The following is a 7,285-nucleotide window of genomic DNA, read 5'->3' on the forward strand; positions in this document are numbered from 1 at the left end:
CCCCACTGGGGCCATGCAGAGAGGAGCCGCAGTCAGTTTCTGTCACAGAGAGTCTGTATCCTACAAACGGAGGGAGGGGTCACTCTAAAACATTGATAACGGGGAGGGGAGGGGTGTGCATGGTTAGGGGGAGAAAGGATGGAGACCTAACGGTGGGGCCCAGAGAGATTCCTCCAGACAGGGGAGATCCCCTGCTGCCCCCCATCTGCGGGAAGAACAACTGTGTGTGGGGGGTCTCCACATGCTGTTCCCGCCCCAAGAGCCAACTGTGGCAATCGGAGCTGCAGGGCTGGAGTCTGTGGGCAGCAGTGCTCAGAGATGCCCCCAGCCCTCCTGCTTCGGGGCTGCTGCCAGAGGCAGGTGTGGGTTGCTTTAGAGACATGCCCGAGGTAAATGCTGCACCCTTCATCCTCTCCTGTACTCCCAACCCCCTGCCCCAACCCAGACCCCACATCTGCACCCAAACTCCTTCCAGGACCCTGCTCCTTGCACACCCTCCTGCACCTCAGCCCCCTGACTGAGCCCAGACCCTGCACCCAAACTCTGTCCCAGAGCCCAGCCCCTCTTCCTCCCACACCCAAACTCCCTCCCAGAGCCTTAGGCAGGTGTGGGGAGGGGAGGCAGGACTTGGTCCCATTCTGGGCACCACCAAAAATTATACAAACCTGCCGCCCCTGCCCAGCCCAACCTTCTGCTGATGTACCTCACCCCACACCCGTGCAGGGTTTGAAGCTTCCATTGCTTAACTTCCAGGACACTAAAGGATTTCAGCTCCACTTTGCCCAGAGGGAGCCTTCACCCCACTCCCAACCAGGTTCTTGTCCATGGGATCACTGTTAGGGGGGCTGGGTCCCTCGGTGTCTTTTCTCTCTCTACGATAGTCCAGGGTGCAATAACTGGGGCATCTGAGCACCCAGGACCTTCTGTGGGGCTGCCATTCCCCTTCCCCTTCTCTAGTCTCGTCTGTCATTGACTCCAGCCTTTTTCCTATCCATCGTCAGCACCTCCCAAGCAAGCTGCACTCACCTCAAAAAGACATAAAGTCCTGTGGCACCTTATAGCATAAGCTTTCGTGGGTGAATACCTGCTTCGTCGGATGAACGTGGCGGAAATTTGCAGGAGTAGGTATAAATATGCAGGTAAGAATCAGTCTAGAGATAAGGAGGTTAGTTCAATCAGGGAGGATAAGGCCCTCTTCTAGCAGCTGAGGTGTGAACGCCAAGGGAGGAGAAATTGCTTTTGTAGTTGGCTAGCCAGGCACAGAATTCCCACTACATTCATCCGATGAAGTGGGGATTCACCCCTCAAAGCTTATGATCTTGTACATCTGTTAGTCTATAAGGTGCCAAAGGACTCTCGCTTTTTACAAATTCTGGTTAACGTAGCTACCCCTGTGATACTCAAAAAGACAGTGTCCCCTGTTGGGTGTACATAACTGACCTCTCTCCTCTCCGAGCACTGACTGCCCCTCTGTTTCCTTGCCTCTCAATCTGAGCAGATGGGACCTTTCCCTCCAGTGTTGGAGGATTCGCCCTTCTCATCTACCCTTGTCCCAAGCAGCACAGTGAGAGGGAATCTTAAATGTACCAAGGTGACTTTGGAGCAGAAATCCCCCAGACCTCCCATGCAATTGGCACTTGCCCCTCACTGAGCAGGACTGAAACTGGTGCAGGGATACTGGTGGGCCACATCCCCTCTGGGCATGAGCAAAGCAGCAAGGTGCAAAAATGAACCTGGAGATGCTGAGGATTGAACCTCATACATGCAATGCATGTGCTTTACCACTGAGCTACATCCCCAGGTGGGCTGTGTTTGCTATTGGTTATACTCAGAGCCTTCCTGTTCTCACTGCATCCAGTGACCTATAAGCTTCACAAGAAGCCCATTCCCCTCTCTGAGGGCCAGGCCTGCTCTCCTGGAGGTTACTTGTTCATAGGAGTCACTTTGCAGCAGGGCAAGATTCTATGTGTGGGGCAGAGAGAGTTTGTGCCCTGGACTCAGGGGGCAGAGATACACTAAGCCCTCTCCCCTGCATTGGGTGGTGGGGGTGCTGCAATCCCCCGCTGTAAGGTCATTGTGGGGTATGCTGTGAGCAGCTCAACACCTCACCCTGGTGGCAGAAGTGGGGTGGGGAGTTCTAGGTGTCTCCACCTGCCTGTGAAGTCCAACTTTCCCCAGCACATTCACTGCGGTGCAATTGGGTCACTGTTTCCATGGCTGAACAGCAAAGAATCACTCCCAGTTTCCCTTCTATCCACAGCAGGATTAGCCTGTGTCAGTGGTTAATGAGGTGAATCTGGTTGTAGATTGTTATTCATTCCCTACCTTGACAATTCACATAGTCCCTTTCCTAATCAAATCCCCAGCACCTCAGTGATCCTGGTAGCAGGGGTTGGGTCCTGAGACTTTGAGGGTCCTTTTTACCCTTCACCTAGAGTGAACTCAGCTTTTCCCCCATCCCAGACAATCCATGAAATAACAACAGGAGCATAAAGAAAGAGGGGAGGGAACATCTCACTGCCAGGGCTGGATGTGCCCAGGACCCCATCTCACCCATTGTTTCCATGGAATTTGGCCCCCTGCTTTGCAGAAGGGACAGAGAAAGATCTTGCTGTTCCTGTGTCTGTGCAAGGAAAATTGTGCTTCTGTATGAAAGAGAGGAGGGAAATGGCCCCATGATGGGACAATATCCTCAGGATTAAGACCTAAGGACTCAGGCTGAGAACTGATAGAACTCCACTCATCTGGGATTTAACAAATTGTCTTCCATGGAGCAGGGCCAGATCCAGCATTTTTGCCACCCCAAGCGGAAAAAAAAAATAAAGAAGCTGCAATCAGCAGTAACTCTACTTCTGCCACGGAGTCTTTCCCTCCAAGAGGGACTGAGAGGACCCAATAGCCACAGAAACCTCCCCACTCCATTGGCCATCCCTAGTACCTGGAGCCAGCGGGAAGATGGGGGAATCAGGAAACAGCCACAGATTTATTTACATTGCAAGGGGAGAATAACTGAAGATTTTTCTAGTTGAAGTCACTTTTCCCTGACTGGGAATTGAACCCAGGCCTTGGCAGTGAAAGTGCCAAATCCTAACCACTAGACCACCAGGAAGTTGATAATGTTGTTTTTTTTCTCACTTATGCTACACTGTCTTAGGCTACTTTCTATCCACTTTCTGACAGTACTCCATTGTCCACTCCCTGAGGGGTTAAGAACAGAGAGTGCAGGAACCCCTGTACTCAGGGTCACAACCTCAGCCCAACACAAGCCACTGAAATAAACTCTACGGATGCTTCCTCCAGCAGGATCACAGAGCCACGCAAAAAAAAACCCAGGAGGAACAATCCTCCTCTGTCTTCATTTACCCCATCGCAACCCTCTCAGCAGCCAACTCTTGCAGGAGGGACACTCAGATGACAGGAGCTCTGGCATAGAGACCAAGGGAGGGGTGTTGCTTCCTCTCACTGTGAGCTGATCACAGTCTGACTCCATGTAACAGGGCTCTGAACTTTGCCATCTTGTGTGTTCTGAGAGCAGAGCTCCCCGGACCCTGCTGCTGAGAGCATAGTGATTGCACAACAGCTGCAAGGCCTTTTTCCTTCTCCTTGGCTTCCCTAGACTTTCCCCACAAATGGTTCTATCAGGTGCTGGAGGGATCTAAGGACCTGCAGGTTTCCCTCACCCATCTCTTAAAGCAAACAGTGATTCTCTTTTCTGACACTCCTGGGTCTGGGCTTCTTTTGAGTTTTTCCCAAAGGGGGGGCCCAATTCCCTGTGAAAATGTGTGTGTGGCACCAGCTTGTCTGCCCCCTCTCTGGGAACCGAGAATCTTTTTCAGACTCTCCCCCACTAGATGAGTCCAACAGCACCTCCCCTTGGTGGGAGAATCCTAAATTCCGACCTCCCGCCCTGGTTGCTCTGACCAGCTGATGGCGGCAGCATGCTAAATCAACCCCAGCTCTCTGGTCTAGAAAGCAGCATCTAACCAGCCTTGTGACAGCTCCGGTTTGCTCGCTGGAGACATAACAAACCAGAAAGAAGTCAAATGTCAGACAGGGAACCTCAGCTCACAAATAAAAACCGTCAGGGCACCTTCTACACTGCGTCTGGGCAGTTGACTGACTTTAAATCTAGTTAGCTCTGTTGGTAGAGCATGATGCTCTTAATCCCACCATCATAAATCCAAGCCCCATGGTGGGTGGTAGCGACGGCCCTTAGGTGTCACTCTTCTGCTAATAGTCACAGATCAAAATGAAACAAACTCTCTATGCTCTTTGGCAGGTCATGTTTCTTCTTCTCTCTGAGCTTCAGTAAAACATGAAGAGAGAACAAACTGACATTTGCATCCTCTGTTAAGAGAGTATTTTCTCCTCTTCCATTGTACCCCAGGCAAGAAGAGGGGATAATAACCAGTTAACGGATGATTGCAGAGGGAAAAGTTTGGTCTTTATAAATAGGACAATGATCATTTGGTCTCCATGTCCACTGATGGTAGGACAAGAAGTAATGGGCTTAATCTGCAGCCAGGGAGATTCACGTTAGATGTTGGAAACAGCTTTCTAACTCTGAGGGTAGTTAAGCTCTGGAATAGGCTCCCAAAGGTGTCTGTGGAGTCTCTGTCCTAGGAGGTTTTTAAGAACAGGTTGAACAAACCTCTGTCAAGGATACTCTGCATATACTTGGTCCCACAGACAACCTGCTCTGGCTCTGGTTCCCTCCTTCTGCTCCCTGCCTGGGCCAGCTGCTCTGGGCACTTGATCCCACATGCCCCTGATGCATCGTCTCTGCTTGGCCCTGCCTCAGCAGAGAGGGCTGGATTTCATGACCTCTCCATGGCCCTTGCAACCGTACAGCTCTATAATTCGATGCCATCGCAATACAATACAAACAACAACAAAAGTGGAAACCCCCCAATCTAACATCTAACGATTCAGCGTGAACTGACATTCCACAGCACAAAGTGACAACACGTAGGAGTGCAAAGCCCGACAATTCAGCACCATGCAAATGAACGTTCCAGAGGGCAAAATGACACACTGCAAAAGAGCTCAGCTCAAACCAGTGCAACACAAGCCAGTGCAAAAACCATACAACACGAAACAATGTGTCAGAGTGCAAAGTGACACTGTGCAAAACAGCTCAGTGTGGGACAACAACACAGCACAAACCCACACACTAGAATCACATAGAAAGGTAGGGCAGGGAGGGACCCTGAGAGTCAGGACCAAGTCTCCCTTGGCCACCCCGACAGGTGTTTGAAGAACAAGGAAACAAAGGGCACCACACACTTATGTTTTTTGGATGAGCAAAGAAAAGGGAGTAGCATTGTCCCCCTCGGGTAGCCCCTGTTCAATTCCAGGTCAGAAAGCAAAACTCTTCTGCAAGAATATCCAAAAAATATTGTGTTTCACTTCACTTCATAAGTACAGTTGTGTGGCAATTAAATGATGACTCTAAAGTTTCCTAAAAGTGTGGGAAATATGGACGTATCTGAGAAAATGGCTTGGAATGAAGGAAGACAAAAATTGATGGGTCGAGAGAACAGGCCCTGTTTCCCCCTGGTTTGGAGCTTCTCTCACAACTACTGGAAGAGAAAAACTAAGCAAATGGTGTTCTATTGTTCCAAAGGAGATTGAAGTGAGACCATATTCTCCGGATAGAATTAATGATAATATCAGGAGCGGGATGTGAAACCACGTCTCCATGCAGAGACCAGAACACCCAAGGGATTAGAAAAAAAAAGTCTAATAACTAGCACTTTAGACCATTCCACCATCCTGATATTACAAAGAATATGACTTATCAAACCTAGTTTTCATTAATAGTTGTTGAACTCTGACAGGGGACAAGGGAGCGGCCGTGCCTGCGGGGGTGGGGCGCTGTGTTCCCTCCTCAGCTCTCCTAGGGGACTCTCTAGCGGCCGTTCTTGCGGGGGCAGGGAGCTGCCTTCCCTCCTCAGCTCTACGAGGGGACTGGGGAGCGGCCGTTCCAGCGGGGGCGGGACACTGGGTTCCCTCCTCGCTCTGCGAGGGGAGTCAGGAGAGGCCGTTCTTGCAGGGACGTTCCCTCCTCACCTCTGCGAGTGGACTGTGGGGCCGTCATTCCAGGAGGGGTGGGGCGCTGCTTTCCATCCCCAGCTCTGCAGGGGGACTGGGGAGTGGTCGTTCCTGCGGGGGCCAGGGGTTGTGTTCCCTCCCCAGCTCTGCCAGGAGACTGGGGAGCTGCCATTCCTACAAGGGCAGGGCACTGGGCTCCCTCCCCAGCTCTGCAAGGGGACTGGGGAGTGGCTGTTCCAGTCGGGGTGGGGTGCTTCCTTCCCTCCCCAGCTCTGCCAGGGGAATGGGGAGCGGCCAGTCTTGCAGGGACAGGACGCTGCCTTCCTTCCCCAGCTCTGCGAGGGGACTGGGGAGTGGCCGCTCCAGCGGGTGAGGGCCGCTGCCTTCCCACCCCAGCTCTGCCAGAGGACTGGGGAGCAGCCATTCCTGTGGGGATGGGGCAGTGGGTTTCCTTCCAAGCTCTGCAATGGTACTGGGGAGCGGTCGTTCCTGCAGGGGCAAGGCCCTGGGTTCCCTTCCCAGCTCTGTGAGGGGACTGGGGAGCGGCCGTTTCGATGGGGGCGGGGCGCTGCCTTCCCTCCCCAGCTCTGCCAGGGGACTGGAGAGCGGCCATTCTTGCGGGGACGGGGCGCTGCCTTCCCACTTCAGCTCTGTGAGGGGACTGGGGAGTGGCCGTTCCTGCGGGGGCGGGTTGCTGGGTTCCTTCCCAGCTGTGCGAGGGGACTGGGGAGCCGCCGTTCCTGCAGGGGTGGGGCACTTTGTTCCCTCCCAAGCTCTGCCAGGAAATTGGGGAGTGGCCATTCCTGTGGGGGCGAGGCGCTGTGTTCCCTCCCCAGCTCTGTGAGGGGACTGGGCAGCTGCCGTTCTAGCGGGGGCAGGGCGCTGCCTTCCCTCCCAGGTCTGCAAGGAATTAGGGAGGGAAAGGAATTAATTAGGGAGGGAGAGGAATTATTTAAACAACTTAGTACCAATGTAGACACAAGAACAAATGGGTATAAACTGGACACTAGGAAGCTTAGACTTGAAATTAGACGAAAGTTTCTAACCATTAGAGGAGTGAAGTTCTGGAACAGCCTTCCAAGGGGAGTAGTGGGGGCAAAAGACATATCTGGCTTTGAGACTAAGCTTGATATGTTTATGGAAGGGAAGGTATGATGGGAGAGCTTAATTTTGGCAATTGATCTTTGATTATCAGCAGATAAGTATGCCCAGTGTTTGGTGATGGGATGTT

The 7,285-nt window shown here is 52.3% G+C and overlaps 1 non-coding gene across 1 annotated transcript; it reads right to left on the bottom strand.

Annotated features, from left to right (window-relative positions):
• Nucleotides 1-3,037: 3,037 nt before the first annotated feature.
• On the bottom strand, nt 3,038-3,109 carry TRNAE-UUC (transfer RNA glutamic acid (anticodon UUC)). The gene has a single exon. It is a non-coding gene; the product is annotated as a tRNA-Glu (tRNA).
• Between the last annotated feature and the right edge of the window lie 4,176 nt (nt 3,110-7,285).

Source organism: Gopherus flavomarginatus (genome assembly GCF_025201925.1).
Source record: "Gopherus flavomarginatus isolate rGopFla2 chromosome 13 unlocalized genomic scaffold, rGopFla2.mat.asm SUPER_13_unloc_1, whole genome shotgun sequence".
In the NCBI taxonomy this organism is placed as follows: Eukaryota; Metazoa; Chordata; order Testudines; family Testudinidae; genus Gopherus; species Gopherus flavomarginatus.